Consider the following 19542-nt stretch of genomic DNA (forward strand, 5'->3'; position numbering starts at 1 on the left):
TTGCAGAGGATGTTGTGGAAAACACGTATTCCCTCAATCAAAGATAAATCTATTTTATGTACTGCACATGACTAATCAAAATTAATCAGGGCCAGATCTTTCGATTAGAAATTTTTGCTGTCATGGCTAAAATCAGGGTAAAGAAAACACCCTCCTCTTTCAGGTAGGTATGTTCATTTGAGGTGGGCTTTGGGAGGGTTACCTGTAGTGGATAGGGCTGGATTTTGCACTGCTTATTTTAGCAATGGATTTGACAGAGGCAGCACCTAAAGGCTGGGGGACGAGGGCTGGACACACGCTGGCCCCGGGCAAGTGATGTGTGGCTGCTTTGCCAGGGCCTCAGAGGTGAGACCAGTTGTGTGACCTGCTGAGTGTCACTGAAGGAGCTGGCTTGGATCTGAGGGCAGGATGTTATTTCATGGGTATTAGTGTAAAGGAAAATATAGAACATGTTCAAAACGGCAAGTGTGGCCACAAAACTTAGTGGGATGCCAGTCCCAGGTGATGGCACCTGCCACGTTATACGTAACCTACCATAAGTACATGGAATCATAGAATGGTTTAGGTTGGAAGGGACCTTCAAGATCATCTAGTTCCAACCCCCCTGCATGGGCAGGGACACCTCCCACCAGCCCAGGTTGCTCCAAGCCCCATCCAACCTGTTCTTGAACACCCTCAGGGATGGGGCAGCCACAGCTTCCCTGGGCAACCTGGGCCAGGGTCTCCCCACCCTCACACTAAATAATTTCTTCCTAATGTCTCACCTAAATCTCCCCTCTTCCAGATTTAATCCATTCTCTATTGTCCTCTCACCCCCTGCCCTTGTCCAAAGTCCCTCCCCAGCTTTTCTGGAGCCCCTTCAGGCACTGGAAAGTGCTCTAAGGTCTCCCTGGATCATTGTCTTCTCCAGACTGAACACCCCCAGCTCCCTCAGCCTGTGTCCACACCATCACATCAAACACTATCGTAAAATGGGGCTTATTTGCTCATGAAAAAAATTATAGTTTCTTTTTCCCCCTCTCCAAACTTGCTGGTTCTTGGCGGGAATGAACCATGAAGCAACTTGATCCAGGTTAACCTCCCCACTGCTCCCCTGGCTGGGCTGGTGGGAGCCCAGATTCTGCTCCTCGCTGGGGCACCCCAGCAGAAGACCATTGCCCCCACAGGGTGGGCACATGTTCAGGGATTGTTGGGTTCCTCAGCATAGGGGAAGCAGTTTTGATTCAGCCACACAGCCAGGGGAAGGAAGCAGTGATGGTTTCCTGGGGTTCAGCCCTTTCTCTCCTGCTGTTTTGTGCCACAGAGGAGTTCTCATCTTGCACATGGGAGCCAGCAAACCTCACAGCAGAAACACTGCAAGTGCAGCTGCTCCAAAAGGATTTATATCAGCCCATCTAATGAGGTGATCAGGGCACATTTAAAAATATTTTTCTCCTTTTCCCACTGGAATGAAACATAATTCACTCAAGTGGTTTGATTGTTGATTAGGAATTTTCTGCGTTTGGAGCATGTTTTGTCCTACAGATTAAATCTAAATTAAATCTATAGAGATTTTGACTAAATATCTGATTTTATTGTTCCTAAAACATTTTTTATTTTACTAAAACATTTTCTGATTTTGAAATTAATTGAGGTTTGAGATTTTCTCTCTTGGGTAACTTAGCTTGCTGGCTGCCCTGTTTTCTACTAAGCACCGACTCCACTAGCATCACGCATGGAAAATGCAAACAAAACTAAGTAATCCTTATCCAGACATGTAAGTTATTCCATATATATTATATATATGCATGTATCCCTTTAATATTCCTATGTGGAGGGATAGCTAAAGAGCAGAAGATGGTGAAGTACTGTCACAATAGCATGGCATGATGTGGGAGGTGGGAATTACTAGCTCCTGGTATCTGGTAGCTCCTGATAACTGGTCTGGCTGTCACTGGCAGCCACCATCCTGAGATTGTGGTGGGACTGACCACTGAATCCTGCTTGGGAATGAGAACAAGACCTGAAATTAATTCTTTACTATTTTCAATTAGCATAGAATCACAGACTGGTTTGCTTGAAGGGACCTTTCAAGGCCATCTAGTCCAAGCCCCCTGCCATGGGCAGGGATATACTCAACCACACCAGGTTGCTCAGAGCCCCATCCAACCTGGCCTGGAATGTTTCCAGGGATGGGGCCTTTACCACCACTCTGGGCACCCTGGGCCTGTTTCACCACCCTCAAAATAATAATTTAAAAAATGTTGCTCTTTTCTCAGTTTCTTGAAATCTGTGAGAAGGTGTGTGGGTTTTCTGCCAGCCCTGGGGAGTGCTGTGGTTCTCCGGGTTCAGCAGAAACTTTTCTACCTCCTGTGGCCACTGCGGGTGCAGTACCAGGCTGAGAGGAGGTGACACTTCATGGGCTAATTGAAAAGGACATGTCAAGTGTTCCCTCTTGCAGCCTGACCCCCCCCTGCTGATCCCATCACTGAGCTGGGTGGTCCCCAGGGTGATGTCTCCTTGCAGCAGCACAGAAGGACATCGTCCCTCCCGGGGAGAAGGGAGGGGACATCTACATGCAGGTGTCTCCTTGGAAATCCAGGGGGACAACATGGTCACCGGGACACATCCTCAGCAGGAGGTGAATGTTAAGGGCAGTGGATGAGGCTCTTCCACCTGGAGGCACTCCCTGAGCTCTCTGTGGTCCTGGAGAACTGCTAGGAGCTTCCTACAGCATTTTCTAGGCTGAAAGCTGTGGCCTCTGGTTGAGCATGATGCTCCAGCATCTCTCAAGCTGAGGATTTTGCCAGGCAAGGCAATGACAGTGTATGTGCAAGCCCAGGGGGAGCCCACTGAAACTCCTGGTCCCAAAGAGGTAAACCCCCTGTTCTGTCCTCTACATGGTCAGTGGTCACATTCATTGTCTTCTGCAGAAAGGAAAAAATAAAAGAAGAAGAAGCAGAGCAGAAGAAGGAGAAATGTCCACAGGAACTGTCCTCCTTCCTCTCCAGTAGGATGTGTGAGGTTCCCAGCACCTCCTGGCAGAGGGATGGTCCCCACAGGATGGCTCTCATCTGCAGGCAGGGAGCTGTGACCTCTCGGAGTGGTGGATTCCAGACTAGCAAGGGCTCAGGAAGGCACCAGAGAAGTGAAATCCGGCACGTGCCGAGGGTTTAATTAAACAGGGAATGAAGCAAAGTCTCTCAGATCATTTAAACGGTAACTCGGGGGGGGGGGGGGGTGGGGTGTGTGTCTTCTCTTGTAATAGGTAATTACCAAAACATTTCCTTAATATATTCCAAAGGAAAAAATTGAGTATACTCATCTATCACCTGGGTAGCACCGAGGTTTGGAATAAACACCAGCTAGGCATTACCGGGGTGAAATATGGTTGCTATCTTCTCCACTCTTTAATTGTAAAAATGAGGCCTTAAAAATCCATCTTGTTAGGTGTTTTAAAGCATAAATATTTAAAAATGTTAATTACCTCACACCAGGGTAAAAATACCTGTGTAGGAAAACTACACATGGAAAGAGGAGAGGACACGTCTGCTATAAACAAAAAGCCAGCAGAGCACTGCTGAGCCACCCGTTTGTACCTGCTCAGAGCAGAGGGAGCACACGTGGGATTTAAAGGGGACAAACCACATTTTTAAACATCGACTTCCACTACACAGCGACCAGTGGTTTGCAACCTGACCTTCAGGTCCTAAAAAAATGAGAACAAGAGGTAGGAACATCATTAATTAAGCCCATGAGTCCAAGCCCTCTGCTCTGCTGCACACAGAGCCAAGCTGAGCTTGGGGACAGTCACACACTGGGACAATGCACAGTTTCTCTGTTTGTGTTTTGTTTTTGAAGGGCTGCCTGGCTGGGTGGGCAAAGTTGTTTAGAAGTGCTGGTTTTACTGCTCCCTCTAACCTGCAAACCACACCTGCTAATGATGAACCCCAAGCCTGGGCTGGCTGGGTTGCTGACATGGTGGTTGTGCTGCTGCTTTTGAAGCTGCTGGGCCAGGGGCTGGCACAGCCCAGAGTGAATTCTGCAGATACTGGGGAAATGGAGCATTGATCTCTCCTGGGGATGCTTGCTGCTTCCTTCTTTATTACCATTGCTACTAAATGCTTTAAGAGGTCTATTTTTCCTATTGCTCTGTCAACAGAAACCATAAAATCTATTTTAAATTATACTATTATCTACTTATTTGACTGCTGCCTGGAGAACAAATACTTTCATGTCACAGATGCAAATTAAAATTTTCACTGAGGCTTCCCAAGCTCTGCCTGGGTTCTGCTTCCAGCCTCCTCAGTGTTTCATGCTGGTGCCTCCCCCGTGTCTACCTCACCTCCTCTGGGATGTTGCTGCCCAGGGAGATTCATCTTCAGCATCTGTGTCATGAATCCTCAGCGCAGCTGCTGGAAAGGGAAAATTCAGCTGTGCCCCCTTCCTGCAGGGCAGACCTGGGAGCTGTGCCAGCCTCCTGTGGGCTGACCCTCAGCAGCACCCCCATTCCTCCATGCTAGCAGGATTTGCTGTAGTGGTAACTTTAATCAGGTGAAGCTTTCTTTTTATGTGCTTTCCCTCCCTGCTTTAGTGCATAGAGAGCCTCATTAAAGTTGGCTCCAGCTCTGTCTGGATGGCCCTGGACACGAGGGTGGATGCTGGCACAGAGGCTGGCAGAGCCAGGGGTGCCCAGTGACCTCCTCTCCCCACTGGTGCTCTCTGTGCTGCCATGGGACTGTCCCCTGTCCCACAGCTCCTGTGGTGACACCAACCCCCACAGGAGCTGCTGCAATGCCAAGAGGCACACCAGTGTCCTCACTGGGGATGTACCTTCCTTGAAGACCTTCCTTCAAGCATGAAAACCTCCCTTCTAGCACCTGCAAAGAGGGACTCCATGCACCATGGGTTTCATCAGAGAGCTGCTCCCCAAAGGACCATGAAAGAGGCAGCATCTTGGGCTTGTGGCTGGAAGAACCAGCATCCCACACGGGGAGGCTGCAGCCCCCAGAGGGGATCAGGGGTCTTCCCCCCCTTCAGAGCATGGCATTAGATCCTGCAGGTTTTGCCCTGGTGGGGAAGAGGTTTCAGCACAACAGCAGGGCCACGGCTCGGGGAGGGGTGGGGTGTGTGGAAGGGGCTTGTTTCTCTCCTCAACCCCCTGAGCTTGGCTTTGGGGGCTGAGCTTTGGGGGTTTGAGTTGGCAGCTGGAGCAGAGCAAATGAAGCCAGGTTATATTTAGAGCAATGAATAATTCCCAGTCATGGATGAGAGAAGGTGCCATGTGGGGCCCACACGCTCTGCTGCAGGGGCTCCTCTCCTCCCAGCTGCTGGGCTGCCCTGGGGAAGCAGGGCTCTTCCTCATCTTTGCATGATTCATCTATAAGCAAAAAAAAAGCCAACTCTATAAAGGTAAAAACCTCTCATTCTCGTACATAAGTCTTGAGCAAAAAACGTTATAAATAACCAATGGTCTTGCATTTACTCCTTCCAGTCCTGTCTCAGTCTGCTTTCCCTGGAGTGTAGGGGCTGCACTTGGAAAGCATGAATGTATGTAATTAATAAGATGTCAGCTGAAAAATATTGCTCTGGATTGCTAGGGAGGGTTGGTTAATTTGTGCATCAAAACTAAAGGACTGGAAAGAGAGGTATGATTATTTAGCAGTTAATTCACTCAAAAATGATTTATGTAGGAGAATTAAGTCATGGCCTGTCAGAAGAAAGATGTCAGAAAAGATTACAAAACACTTGGCTATTTACATTCATAGTTGTCTGTAATCCATAAATTGTCTTCCCATGATAGAAGATATATTTCAGGATTTCTCCTGGCTATACAAGTGTAGGAATGACATCATAAATCAGGCCACAGATTCCCAGGGTCTGACTCGCAGTGGTTGGTTCCTACAGGGCTATTTTGTTCCAGGCAACACTGAATGCCAGTGAGGTTCACATGTTGTCCGTGGGGACCCTGCACCCAGCCTGGCTTGAGTGTCCTCACACACGACCAGGGTGCTCTGACCTTCCAGCTTTCAGACATGTTGTCTGATTTTCCCTTGGTGGAAATATAAAGTTCTGAGGAATCTCTCACCACACCCCATTTTCCTGATTTTCATTTCCATGCTCCTGTCATTCCCACATGTGGCACCATCCCTGCCCACACCTTGGGGACCACCACGGCCAGCTGGAGCTGCAGGCTCTGCTCGCCTGCTGCTGCAGGACATGGCAGCCACCACAACTGGGCCTGGCCCCGCCTCTCCAGCTCTCCAAGGCCACCTCCTGAACCCCTGGGAACATCTCCCTTGCTGCCTTCTGCTGGAGATCAGCTCCATCCCCTTTCCATCACCTGGGACAAAAGCTGCAGCAAGAGCAGACACCTGAGCACCCACTGTCTGCTGCAGACCCTTGGGGAGGCCATGAAAGGGTTACAGCTCGTTAGCTGATTAGCTGAAATGCTAATTAGGAGCACATGCCTCTGTTTAAAATCAGGGCCAGGGGAGGGGCATCCTGGGACCACTGGGTTTCATCATTTGGGTGTGGACTCTGCTGCAGGGCAGGTGAGTGTTGTGCTGGTGGGACAGGGGGAGGAGAAAAGGGGTTGTGGGGGCTGAATGAGGGACAGCTCTGCTTGGTGTGGCCTTGGAGCTGGTGGCTGGTGGTGGTCCTCATGCAGTTAGCCTGGTCCCATGGGACTGGCCTGCCCTGGCCAGTGGAGAGGGACAATATTGTCCTTGGTGCTGAACAGAAGAGCATGTGGAGAAGGGCTTGTGCTCCCCAAAGGTCTGTGTTTGCCCAGGTGATTATGGAGGTGCTGCAAGCCTGACATCCATGCCAAGAGGTGACCTCTGTGGTGGCAGGGTGCCATGTGCATGCAGTTCCCTGCTGGATCCAGAGATCTACCTCTGTAGATGTGGCCCTTCAGGGCGTGCCCTACTGGGTGTGGAGGGTTTGTGATGGGTGGTTGTCATTTTGGTGGGGTGTGGGATTATGGTTTTGTGGGGGGTTTTTGAGGAGGTCTGGAGGAGGTTTTTAACTTGGTTGGTTTGCTTTGGGTTCTAGGGTTTGGTTTGCTTTGGGTTCTAGTCTTTGGCCGGGTGAAACCAGAGAGAGCAGAAGGTGCTGCCAACAGTTAACCTGCTTGTGTCAGGAAACTTGAACTTCCCAGCTTGGAGAGGGTGTAAGTTTGTTGTGGTTTTTTTCTTTTTTTATTTGAAAAATGAAAGGAAAGATCACAAATAGTTTTGTTGTTTTTTTTTTTCATGTGCTCAAGTAGGGGTCTGGGTATCAAATTCCTGTACACCTCAAGTTACACGTGTCTTGCAAGAGCTTCAATGTAGTCTGCTTTGCTTCCAAACCATGCTCATCACTTGGCTCTCCCCAGAAGCCCTTCATTTTAAGCCAAGCAGGTTTCAGAGCAGGAGCAGTAGGGCTGGGAGTTCAGCTCTGCTTCCCCAGCCTCAGAGACAACCTGTGCCACATCCCTTCTCTTACCAACACCTGAAGGAACTTGAGCAGCCTTCCAAGAAGCTGCTTTCTTAAAAAGAATTCATGACAGTAGAGAAATCTGAGAGAGCTGTGTGACTGCTCCAGGTGGCAGAACTTCAGCTTTGAAGCTCAAACCTGCCTGTTGGCAGTGGAGCAGAGGCTGGGGCTGTTGCCTGGGCAAACAGTGGCCATGGGAAGGGCAAGTATCCGAAGCCTTGAGCAGTTCCAGCCCCTGGTACTAAGAAATCACAGCTGTTCATGGGACTTCCCCAGCCTGCATTGAGGAATTGCTTAATCTCCACACAGCACCCCAAAAAATATGGGAAAATCTTGTTACTTGGTAGCATGTGGAATCATTCCAATCAAAAATATCTTGTCTAGAGTATTTGCTGAAGTTTCCAGGTGTAAGTGGAAAACATAATTACTGGCTTCATGTAAAAGACGAAAACACTGTTTAGGCTGGAGGAGATTCAATCTGTTGAAGTACATATCAATCTCCATCAGATGCTAACTAGCTATCTGCATTGCAGATACAGCTATATTTGCATGCAGACCTGGGTGTTGTCATCTCTTTCTGCAATTGTTTTGATTTGAAGTCCCTTGTACAGACTCATTAGCTGCCTAGAATATCTCAGTCTGTAAGCGTCTCTCTGGAGGCAATATTCAAGATCTCTTGAGGGCCTCTGATTATTTTAAACAAGTGTTTTTCCTGCTTTGGTGGAGCTTACTGTCTTGGTCACCTTGATGTAATCTCAAATGAATGCAGTCAGTGTAATGTTATTGGGAGGGAGGAGAAAGGAATTGATTGTAGGCTTCATTTCTAGGCAGTGCAAAGACAGTTGAATACACCCCGAGAGTCAGAATAAAAGTTTGGAGAGTTTACAGGCTTTAAAAGCAAAGAAAAGAGCCCTTCTCCTTCATCTGTATGGAAAATCATAAACCATGAAGTACAATGGATGGAAAACTTATTATTTCTAAGAGTCCAGAAACTCCTTGGGCTGTAATTACTTTAACCCCTTGCTGTAAAGGCAGGCTGCTTCTGATATATCAATATGTGCCTGTAAGGACTTTTCTGGATGCTAACATGGGAAATATGTAGTGATTTTTCTGTTTCTGTAGCATTTGATCTTTGGTCCCTTAATTTTAAGATGCACTTGCAAGAGCATAGACTTTGGTTATGGACAAACCTCTGCTTCTAAGATGAATTATTATAGTTGTGACCCCCTAATTCATGGCTGATTCATTCCCCTTTCCCTGCTCTTTAGACATACGTGTTAACAGGACCTCAAAAAAAGAGAGCCCTTCACCAGAGGTCTAGCTACTGAGGTCTGCTGGGCTTGGGGTTCTGGTTAACACCACTGTTGAGAACATTAATTTAGCCAGTGTTGAGGTTTGTTACCAACCCTGGGTGAACTATCCTTGGGCAGCTCTCAGGTCTTAAAATGGTCTTCAAATACTTTCAAATAAAATGTCTGGTTTTAAATGTGAACCTACATATATTCTCCCTCTTTTGGAGTGAAGTGCTCTCATGCCAATTACAGAATTAAATCAATTCTATTTGTAATAGAATGCATAGATAATAGAATAAATGAACATTATATGATGAGCTATAACATATTATAATATATAACTATTTTTTTTCTGTTCTTCTAATAACATTTTGGTGTGGGGATCCTGGGGTCTTGCCTTGCAGCCCCTCTCACTTGCCTGAGCTGCTGCTTTGTGCCCCAGGCCACGTGGGCTTCTCTGGTGTGACCAAGTGAGGAGCCTTTTTGCCTCTCCTTTGCTGTGTTCTCCAGGTGCCAACGCTGTAAGGAGACGAGCAGTAAGAATTTGCTCCTCACATTCAAAGCCCAGGATGGTTTTGGTTAGAAGGGACCATAAAGCTCATCTAGTTCCAACCCCTCTGCATGGGCAGGGACACCTTCCACTAGACCAGGTTTCTCCAAGCCCCATCCAACCTGCCCTCGAGCACTTCCAAGGGTGGGGCAGCCACCTCTGTAAACAGCTTCTGCAAGGAGAATTTTCTTGTCTTCCCTAGTGATTAACTTTGGACCAGGAGTGCTGGCTACCATCAGCAGGAGCACCAGCTTGGCTGCAGGATTTTGCCCTGAGCTGTGCCAGGCTGCAGACTGTTAGTGAAGCACACGTACACAACTGCTCCTGCCCAACAGGAGTGATCAGGCTAGTAGGAAGGGCCTGTGTTCATTAGTGTGTAGCTTGTCAGCTGAATAATTAGAGTCTGTTAGAATATCCCTTTGGGTCAGAGGGTGACAATTCCTGGTGAGCATCTCCCATACAAATGGGAGCAGAGCTGGAGCAAACAGGATGGCTTCTCAGTACCAGGAGGGATTAAAGCAAGTGTTGGAGTTAATAGCAGTGAATCCCTTTTGTGCTGAGCTCCACTAGTGAGAGCACATGGTGACTGAGCTCTGGGATTCAAGGGATTTCAAGGGAGCTGCCTCTGCAGCCCAGCCCTGAGCTGAGTTGTGCCTGTAAATCTCCCTCTTCAGAACTCAGGACCATACATGCATTGATGCCTGGTCACTTCAACAAGGCTGAAGTGACCCCTTTTACACTAAGGGACTTTCTGGTTTACTGTGTATGCATTGACATGAAAAATTTTGTTTTATGATGCTTTGACATGCAGAGGGCTGAGCAGGAGCTGCAGAGCTTGGGGGATTATTTTAGTCTTTTGCAGGTGGCTGATTTTGCTCATTCACTGAATAAAAGCAAGCAAAACCCCTGGCCAGGACCTCTGGGGTGATTGCTCTCAGCTCTCTCTCAAGGCCAGTTCAGTGGGACCAAGCTTCTCAGCACCTTTTCCCCTCCAAGGATGGAGATGGTGTCCCCTCTGTCCTGCCTTTTGGGCACCCCCTTGGAAAGAGTTTTTCCCCCCTAATATCCAATTGCTGTCCAGTGCTTTTCCTGCTTCCCCTTGCCATGCAACCCAGGAGGGATCTGTCCCCATCTTCCCCTGCCCTCCCCTGTGGCAGCAGAGGACCTGGTGAGGCACCACAGCTGCTCCTGGGCCATAAAACTATCACTGTGGGGGATGAGCTGCTGAGGAAATGCAGCTGGATGTTGGGGCAGAGTTCTTAAATGCACCCTAAAACCATACATGTAGACATTGATCCCTCCATCATCTTCTCACTGGAAACTTCTTGCCTGTACCACCCCCCTTAATAAAAAAAAAACAACCACCAAATATTAAAACCCCTGGGTTTTGTTTCTTTATTTTAAGGAGATGGAGTGCAGCTGGAGCCAGTGCAGGGCCCAGCAGCACCAAGGCAAGGGTTGGATTTCCCATGTCCTCCCCTCTGCCCCACCTGGGAGCTGTATTTTCCAGGCAGCATCTGAGCTCTGCGTGGCTTTGGTTTTGGATTGGGCATAAGGAGCTGGGGGTGAGAGCAGCAATCATGGGAAGATAAAACAACGTGATGTGTGACTTCAGAGGACTTGGTTAAAATACCAGGAACCTTGATGCATTCTGCTCTTATTTACACTCTTTGAGGCCCATTTGCCAGCTACAAAATGAAGGTAATAGGCTGGTAGGTACCAGCTGAAGCTAATAGACCTTAGAAAGGAATCTGTAATTTTTGCTGAATGTAAAGGGCTATTATCCCTTAGATTAAGACCAGCTAGTTGCAACTAATGAGCTATATCCCACATAATGTGCAAGATGATCTCTTACTACTGCTATACAGACAGCTTTGGTTAATCTAACTATTAAACAAAGAAAATTATTCCTAATAGCCTGTAATTTTGTGGTCAAGCAGATAATTATCTGTCTTGCATAAAACAGTAAAAATCATGTTTGGTGTAAATCAGTGTGTGCAGTTATTGACTGCAAGTCTGGATTGCAACTCATTTCTCTCTGTCCTTGCTTAACCCTGAACCAAAGCTCAGCTGCTCCAGGAACTGGGTTTCTCTGTGGCTGCTGGTGCTCGTGGTTAAGTTTGATCTACCTGAGTCCTGTCTCTTATTTGGGCAATGTCTGGTGGGCCCAACCCTTCTTCTTCCTCTGTTCATTCTTTTCTAAGCAGCCACCTTCTCCTAGACATAAATTCTTTAAAAAAAGAAACAACCCATATATATATATTTAACATTATGAAGGTATTTAAAATAAACTGTAGTAATAGCTCTGTCCTTACAAAACCATCTGCAGAAGCTGCTCATCATAAGAGTTCTGGCACTTAAATACCACTGATTCATGCTGAGATGCCCAAAGCCTCCAAAGCTTTGAAGTACATGAAAGTACTATTGAAGTGTAGAATGAACTTGGGATCTTTGTGAGGGAGGAGGAGGAGGTGGGGCAGGGGAGTGACTGAGCAAACAAACTAAAACCAGTAGCAGCAAGTGTGGAGACAGAGAACCAAACAACTGCCAAACGGGAGGATGTCTGTAGAAATAAATCAGCACAGCTGAAATAATCGTTCAAAAGATAACATAGTTTGAGTCTTGGAGAAGTTGCAATACTGCAGAGTGGTTTATTTCTTTATTTTAGTGGGCTATAGTGCAACTGGAGCAAATGCAGGGTGCAGCAGCACCAAGGCAAGGGTTTCAGTGGTGCATGGGGTACCAACATGAGACGTGGACATCTGGAAAAAGGCTGTAGCTTCACAGCAACTTTGCGTGGGCTGGACTCAAAGCAATTGCTTTAGTAAACTGGTGTCAGACTAATTTTTGGTGAAGTGGACCCAGGGTTGAGGCTGAAGCAGCTGTCGTTCAGGACCTGGAGTACTTTGCTACCCCCTGCACACAAGCTGGGGAGGAGGTTGGTGAGAGCTCTGCACGTGCCTTGCATGGGATGTGTGTGTGTGCTTCAAAGCTGTGAATGGGGCAGGGAGGAGAGTGGAGGCATCTGCTTGGGCCTTGGTTTAGGGAGCACAGTAGAAGGCTGCTGCTTTGGGAGCTTGGTTTTGAGGAGTGGACACAGGGCAGGAGCTGCTGGAGGAGCTCGCCCTGGTTTGCAAAGCCACAAGCCAGACCTGCTGCCCAGGCAGTGGGAGAAGCCCCCTGAGCTGCCTTTTGTTTCCCTGTGTAAAGCTGAGCCTGGGCCTCCATCCTGCAGGATTTTGGCTCAGCACAGCTCTGCTGTGCCTGCTCAGGACCCAGCCTTTCACAGAACAACCCCCCACAGCACAAGCAGCCAGGTTCTCCTCCTGCACCCTGACTAGCTCAGCAGAGGAGGTTCAGCTTGGATATCAGGAAAAATTTCTTTTTTCCTGAAAGAGTGGTGAGGCCTTGGAACTGGCTGCCCAGGGAGGTGATGGAGGCACTGTCCCTAGAGGTGTTCAAAAATGGGCAGATGTGGTGCTTTTTGGGATGGTTTAGTGGTCACGGGGGTGTAGGGTGGGTGGTTGGATGATCTTGAAGATCTTTTCCAACCTTCATGATTCTGTGATTCTATACAGGAGAAAAGGCAAATAGCTCTTTTGGGGTGCTTCCTCCAGCTGAGAGAAGCTCTCCCTAGGTGCAGATGTCATGCTTGCTGATGCACCATGAGCTGTCTGGAGCAACTTTGTGGACAATGCCTCTTTCCTGGTGCAGAGCAGGGAGCTGGGCAAGGGAGGAGAGCCCTCCCTTTGCAGGAGATGGCTGGAGAAGGGGAGGAAAAGGCCATTTGGCTCAAAAATGAGCCATCCTCTGAATAAAGAGGTGTTTGGAACCTCCTGTGTCTGCAGTCAGTGGTAGGGCTCCAGCCACATGTCCTACCACAGCTCATGGCAAGGTGTCCCGCAGCAGATAGACAATCATCTCTGGGGCTCTCTGCAGCTTTTCCTCTCCCAGGTTTCCATCTGACTTCAGGAGATGCTGAGCATGCACTTTGAGTTGCACAGTGTAGTTTGGTTTCCTTTGACCTCATTGGTTCAGTTTTACTCAGGCATCCACTGACTTTATTAAAATTTCATGCAGCTTGAAAATAAGAAATGGGTTTCTAATAATAGCCTCTTTCTTTGCTTAATTAAGGTATTGTCATTTAATGACTGCTGAGTGGTTTTCTGCTTCCTGGTTTGTTTTTTAACACCTTGTTTTAATGATTGATGATCCAGTTTGAGGGATTATGCTCAAGAGGAGGAACTTTCTTGTTCCAATGGGAAAAGAGTCTCCAGGGACTGTGCCAGGAGTGGCCACTTGTTGGGAGCCCCCCAGGGCTCTTCCTGGAAATGAGGGGCAGATGCATCTCTGATGCTGTGTTAATTTGTGCTGGGAAACACCACTTGTGAGGTCAATTTGAAGGCAAGAAAAAGTAGTCCTGGGATAGGGGTGTCCAGCTGGTCCATGTCCTTGGCAGGGCTGCAGCCTCAGTGCCTGCTGAGCTGCCCCTGGGTGCCAAGGTTTCCCCTCAGATCCTTCTCCCATGAGGGAAAGAGCTATTCCTGCTCCCAACAACAGCCCTGATGCCAAGCTTGATGTTTTCCCTGACAAAGCCTGGTGATTAGGGGCCTTGTTTGGGAGACCTGGCCCCTCTTGGGTGTCTCTAATTGCACCAGGGAATCAATGGTAATGACCAAAATACCCTTTCCCCAGCCGAGGATGCTGCTGGGCAAGTGCTTGCTGGGGGAGAAGTGACTCATCTTGGGACTATAAAAACAGCTTTTTGATGTTTCCTATTTCCAGCTGCCCACAGTGCTGCAACTTTTATAGAAACGTGCTATTAAGAATTACCAAATGTAAAGATTTCTTTCCCAGAAAATACAAAGAACTGAATCCTTCCTGTAGGGAAGATGATCACCTACTGAAAACCCCCCCTTGGTCTTTGAGCTGCCTGGAGTGAGAACTGAAGCTTGTATGTGTTTCCCTCCTCAGTTTATTTCCTGATGCTTAAAAGTTTACTGCCCAGAGAGGGAAGAGAAGCTCCATCCCTGGAAACATCCAAGGTCAGGTTGGACAGGGCTCTGAGCAACCTGATCTAGTTGAAGATACCTTGCTCATTGCAGGGGGCTGGAATAGATGAGCTTTAAAGGTCCCTTCCAACCCAAACTACCTGTGATTCTACTGCATTATTGGCATGATGCTGCTTTTTAGTTGTATATTAAAAGAATACTGCTAATAATGACAGTGGGTGTGAGTGGAGCCCAACCCAGGACAAGGAGCAAAGCCAGAGCCCTCCCAGTTTGCCTTTGGGGTGCTTTACCCTGGTGCTGCTCGAGGGTCCCAGGGGCTGCTGCTTGCAAACACTTTCTGCCTCTGAGCCAGGAAAGATCTGACTCCTGGTGGCTCCATAGCCCTTTTCTTTCCCTTATTTTAGTTCCGCCCCCCCCCCGCTCCTGCTTCGCAGCGTGCAACTTTGCTAACAAAAGACTGTTAATTAACCGCTGCTGCCTGCGTCAGAGCCGAGCGGCTGAGGCAGTGGGAGGATCAGGAGCAGCCCCAGACTTGGCAGCAGATGCTGCCAGACCTGCTGGTGGCTGGGCAGGTGGTGACCAGCACTGGGGGATGAAGGCAAAGCCGCTCATGGCTTTCAGGACACGTTTGCAAATGGGGGAACAATATGGCATAACCAGCAAGGGCTCAGTGCTCCTGCCCAGCAGCCCTGCTGTGCTCAGCCCCTGCTGCTGGCAGGGATTGCAGCACTATTTTTGCAGGACAATTGTGATTTGAGATGCTTGAGCTTATTTAACGTTGTTTTCCTGAGCTGGTTTGGGTGTACAGGCTTTGTTTGGTCCCTGCACTGGTTTGGTGCATTGGCTTGATTTGGTCCCGTTCTTCAGGATTTGCATCCAACTCCAAAAAAAACCCCCAGACAGTCCCTGGAGCTTCCCCTGAGAGCTTGTGGCACAGCCATGGGGCTGGCTGGAAAGCTGGGGCTGCCCTGGGCAAAATCTGACCCAGGGCTGAATTTCTGATCCTCTCTTCACCGTGGGATTGTACTTAGTGTTTGAGAATTATCCCATAGATTTGAGTGAGTTGTTTGCTTTTGAGTGCAAGAGTAAGGTGGGTTGTCTTGTGCTGATTGTTTGTTTGGGTTTTTTTAGAGAACACATCATTGTCAACTTTATTTTCATATTGTAAAAATCAAACCAAATGGTTGTGATGAATGAGACTGGGAATCCTGAAACTTGGTTGAGGTGGGGAATCCTTGCATGTAAAAAGGGATGGTAAGATTTAACTGTAGGATTTTGCTAACACAGCATGCAAAGCCAAAGCAGTCGCATGGCTGCTTGCACTGAGACTTGGAGCTGCTCTGCAGAGTCTGAAGGTGCTCCTCAAGTACTCCTTTATGCATCTGAGCCCTCTCCCACAGGACACACAAACTGCCAGGGACATGAAGTTCCACCTCAACATGAGGAAAAACTTATTTATTGTGAGGGTAGCAGAGCCCTGGGACAGGCTGCCCAGAGAGGCTGTGGAGTCTCCTTCTCTGGAGACTTTCAAGAGCCATCTGGATCTTCATCTGAATCTCCAACCCAGGGGGGTTGGACTCAATGATCTCCAGAGGTCCCTTCCAACCCCACCATTCTGTGATTGTGTGTCCACCCACCCTGTAAGTACAATGTTCCATGACTGCTGCATTCATCTTCCATCCATTTTCACCCTCAGACCATTTGCTTCGTTTGGACAAGGTATTGTTAATGTTCTTGCAGGGGGGATTTTTGACCACCTACTGCTGATCCCGAATTTGATGCAGAAAAACAGCCTTATGCAAAACAAAGCCCCCAGGAAAATAGAATCATAGAATCCTCCTGGTTGGAAGAGACCTTGAAGAAATAAAGCAGCAGCTCTCAGGCTTCAAGTAGGTGCAGTTTAGCATGGAGACCAGGAGCAGCGCTTCTAGAGGAAAACAAGTGGCTTCATGGAAGAGTCAGGGTTGAGTATTTTAGTTCTGAAAATACGATAATTATGTAAATAATAAATTAGAAGTTGCTCCCAATCCCGAGCCCCTCAGGGATGCAGCTGCCAGGTGTGGCAGTGGGGTGGGGGCAGCTGCAGGTGAGAGCGTAACCCCAGTGAAGGTGAGCAGAGCTTGCTCTCCACCCACCTCCCTTGGTTTTTGGAGGTGAGGTGTGCAGCCCCCTCAGCTGTGCCCGTGGCCTCCTGGCAGCAGGAGCTGTGGGGAAGACGTGGCCACGAGGATCTGGGAGCTGGTGAAGGGCCCCAGTGCAGGAATTGCCCCGTGTGCACAACACGCCCTGTTACGAGCGAGCGCCGCTCGCCGCAGCACTGCGTGTTAATGGAACATGAAGCACTGTCCTTTGGAAGCAAGGTTGTTTCCATGGCAACTGGGCAGGATTGCTGGGACCTGCCTGGCTGCTCCGTGCACCCATGCTGGGAATTCTGCTCGTTTTCATAAAACCAGAAGATGGTTTGAGTTGAAGGGACTTTAATGATCATCCAGTCCCAACCCCCTGCATGGGCAGGGACACCTCCCACCAGCCCAGGTTGCTCCAAGCCCCATCCAACCTGCCCTTCAACACTGCCAGGGATGGGGCAGCCACAGCTTCCCTGGGCAACCTGGGCCAGGGTCTCACCACCCTCACAGTGAAAAATTTCTTCCTAATGTTTCACTGGAATCTTTCCCTTTTAGGCAGGCAGTGTCTCACGGTGGGTGTGAGGGATGGTGGTCATCTTGGAGCTCCAAACCTTTTCCCTGGCACAGGTGCCCACGTTCTGCCTATTTGCTTGTGAGAGTACTGTGCAATTTCTGGAGGGGAGAGAGATGTAAAAACTTGTAGTCCTGTTACAGACTGATGGTTAACCACGTGTCTGATGTCCCTGTTGCACCTTGTCCTGACCTGTCTGTTCCTCCAGTGCCAGAAAACCCCAGTCCCTCCAGCTGGAGACCTCAGCCCTTCTGGCCATCAACCCTTCCCCTGCTAGCCTTCAGAATGCCCTGAGCTCATTTAAACAAAACCAAGCCAAATTGTTTCCAATATCCCTCTGCATTCTCTGTTGGCCATTTGGTTTTGCTTTTCTTTGTAAGACTGATGGAAAATCAGTTCAAATTAACTGTAGAATGCAGGTGAGGGCTCTGGGCTTGGGGCTGGTGGTCCTCATTCAACAGGGAGCAGTAGAAAAGCTGATTTAATGGCATTAAAAGGTCCTGATGATGAGAGCGAACTAATTAGCGAGTGCAGCATCCATGATGAGCAGCAAGAACAAAACTGTATTGTTTTATTGTCTATTACAGAAAGAGTATTTAATGAGGGTTGGGGGGTGTCACACTCCCACAGTGGCACCGACTGCTGTTCCAAGGGCATTGTGCCTCCATCCCTTTTTTCATAATAACAATACAAAATATGCATGCAGCAACTCTTCCTCCTAAAAACAGAAAATCAGAAACCCCAACCAAACCCTGCCCTGCTTTCTGTAGCTTTTGAAATACACTGGAGTGAGGATTCCTGCAGTAGTGTGCATGAAATACAGCTCCTCTGTAACGAGAAGTTAGAGATGTGGAGGGATGCTTGGGTGAATCACTGCTCCCCTTGTTTGAAGGGCAGAGGAGCCTGCATGGTGTGGAACTACAGCAGGTTTTCCCCACGGTGGATACTTCATGGCCTTGAAATGGGTTGTGAATTACCTGCAAATATCTACTAACCCTCAGCCCATGACCTGAAAAAAACTGGGCAAATAAATCTTTCCCAAATAGCACGATTTAAGGCGCCTCCTGGAGGAGGGAGCTTCAGGCAGCTGGCAAAGTTCAAAGTGTGACCATATGTGCTTCTCTGCCAAGTTTTAGCTCCAGTCATTCATGTAGGGTGGCTTGGGAGCCAGAGGTGGAGCTTGTCCTTGGGTGGTTTTGTCTCTTTTGACAGACATAAGAGGTTTTTGGTTGGGTTGGGTATTTAGACGTTTTGGGTACATGCATTTCTGCTAGTGGTCACAGTCAGTGCTACTCTCTGGTTAAATCAAACCTGCTCCATCCTGGGGCTGCAGTGATGGTGGAACTGGTCCTGGTGGGACAAGAGAAGGGTGGATGTGGGACACAGCACCCAGCTCCTCCCAGAGCAGTGGGAGTCCTGTGATAAAGCCATGAGGTTGTGCAATCTCTTCACAGCTATTCACTAATTAGGCTCATCAATAAGACCCAAATCTCAGGGGATTACAATTATCCAGCACATTTAATGCTGCCCATTGTCCTCATGCTTTGTTCTGTCTTTCCTCTTTTTTACAAACCTGTTACTGAATCAAGACAGATCTGTCTCTATAGAAACAGGTTCTGGGGGTTTCTGCAGTCATTTCTTAAGTGTTTCATTTAATAGATCTTCTGAAATTTAAAGGCAGGTGGAAGATGTGATGAGGAATAGGGACTGATTGGTTGTGTAGATCTCAAAATCTGTGAATTAATGGAATGTTTTACCCTAATGGAGATGGGAAAGGGGAATGAAAATTACCTTGAGTTATATTTATTTCATCAACATTTTAATACACGCTAAAGAATGGAAGTATTTAAATGACTTTTCAACCAGCAGTGGCCATCTCCAATATCCAACGTTGAATGGAAAATAAATGCAGATTTGAAAGGGTATCAGTCCTGGACAAGTTTATCTCCCTGCTGTCAGTGTTTGCCCCTCTCTGAAGGCAATAGTTCAATGTTTCCTTGGTTAAGTCCTCTGCTCTGTTTAGGACACCTTGTGCTGTCTTGGGAGTACTCTCAGTTCCCATTTCTTGCTCAGTTCCCAGCAAGTGCTGCAGCTCATTTCCATGGAGACTTCACTTCCATCCCAGGGGAACTAATGCCAAGCACCTACTGTCCTTGGGAAATGGAGCTCAACCAGCTTGGCTGTTGGGTTGGCCTTGGAGCATCCCCCTCTCTGCACAGGGAGGTTGAGTTGCCAACATGTTGGGGTAGGTTTTTTTATTATTATTATTATTATTTTATTTTTTACACTTTTAGCAAGTCATAGAAATTCTAATAAATGCTTGTGCAGTCTACACTCTCAAAATACCCTGGAAAAATAAATTAATGCACAATTCTAGCTATGACATTAGCAGGTGCTGTGTGGGCAGCTGTTTTACAGAAACAGTAGAGATCTCTTTAATAGCATGATGGAAAGTGAAATAAAAAACCTGACATTTTTATTGCTGCAAGTGACTAATTTGAAAGTCTTTCTGGGCTGTGTTGTCTTCTGCAGA

This window comes from Apus apus, chromosome 6 (assembly GCF_020740795.1).
Source record: "Apus apus isolate bApuApu2 chromosome 6, bApuApu2.pri.cur, whole genome shotgun sequence".
NCBI lineage: Eukaryota > Metazoa > Chordata > Aves > Apodiformes > Apodidae > Apus > Apus apus.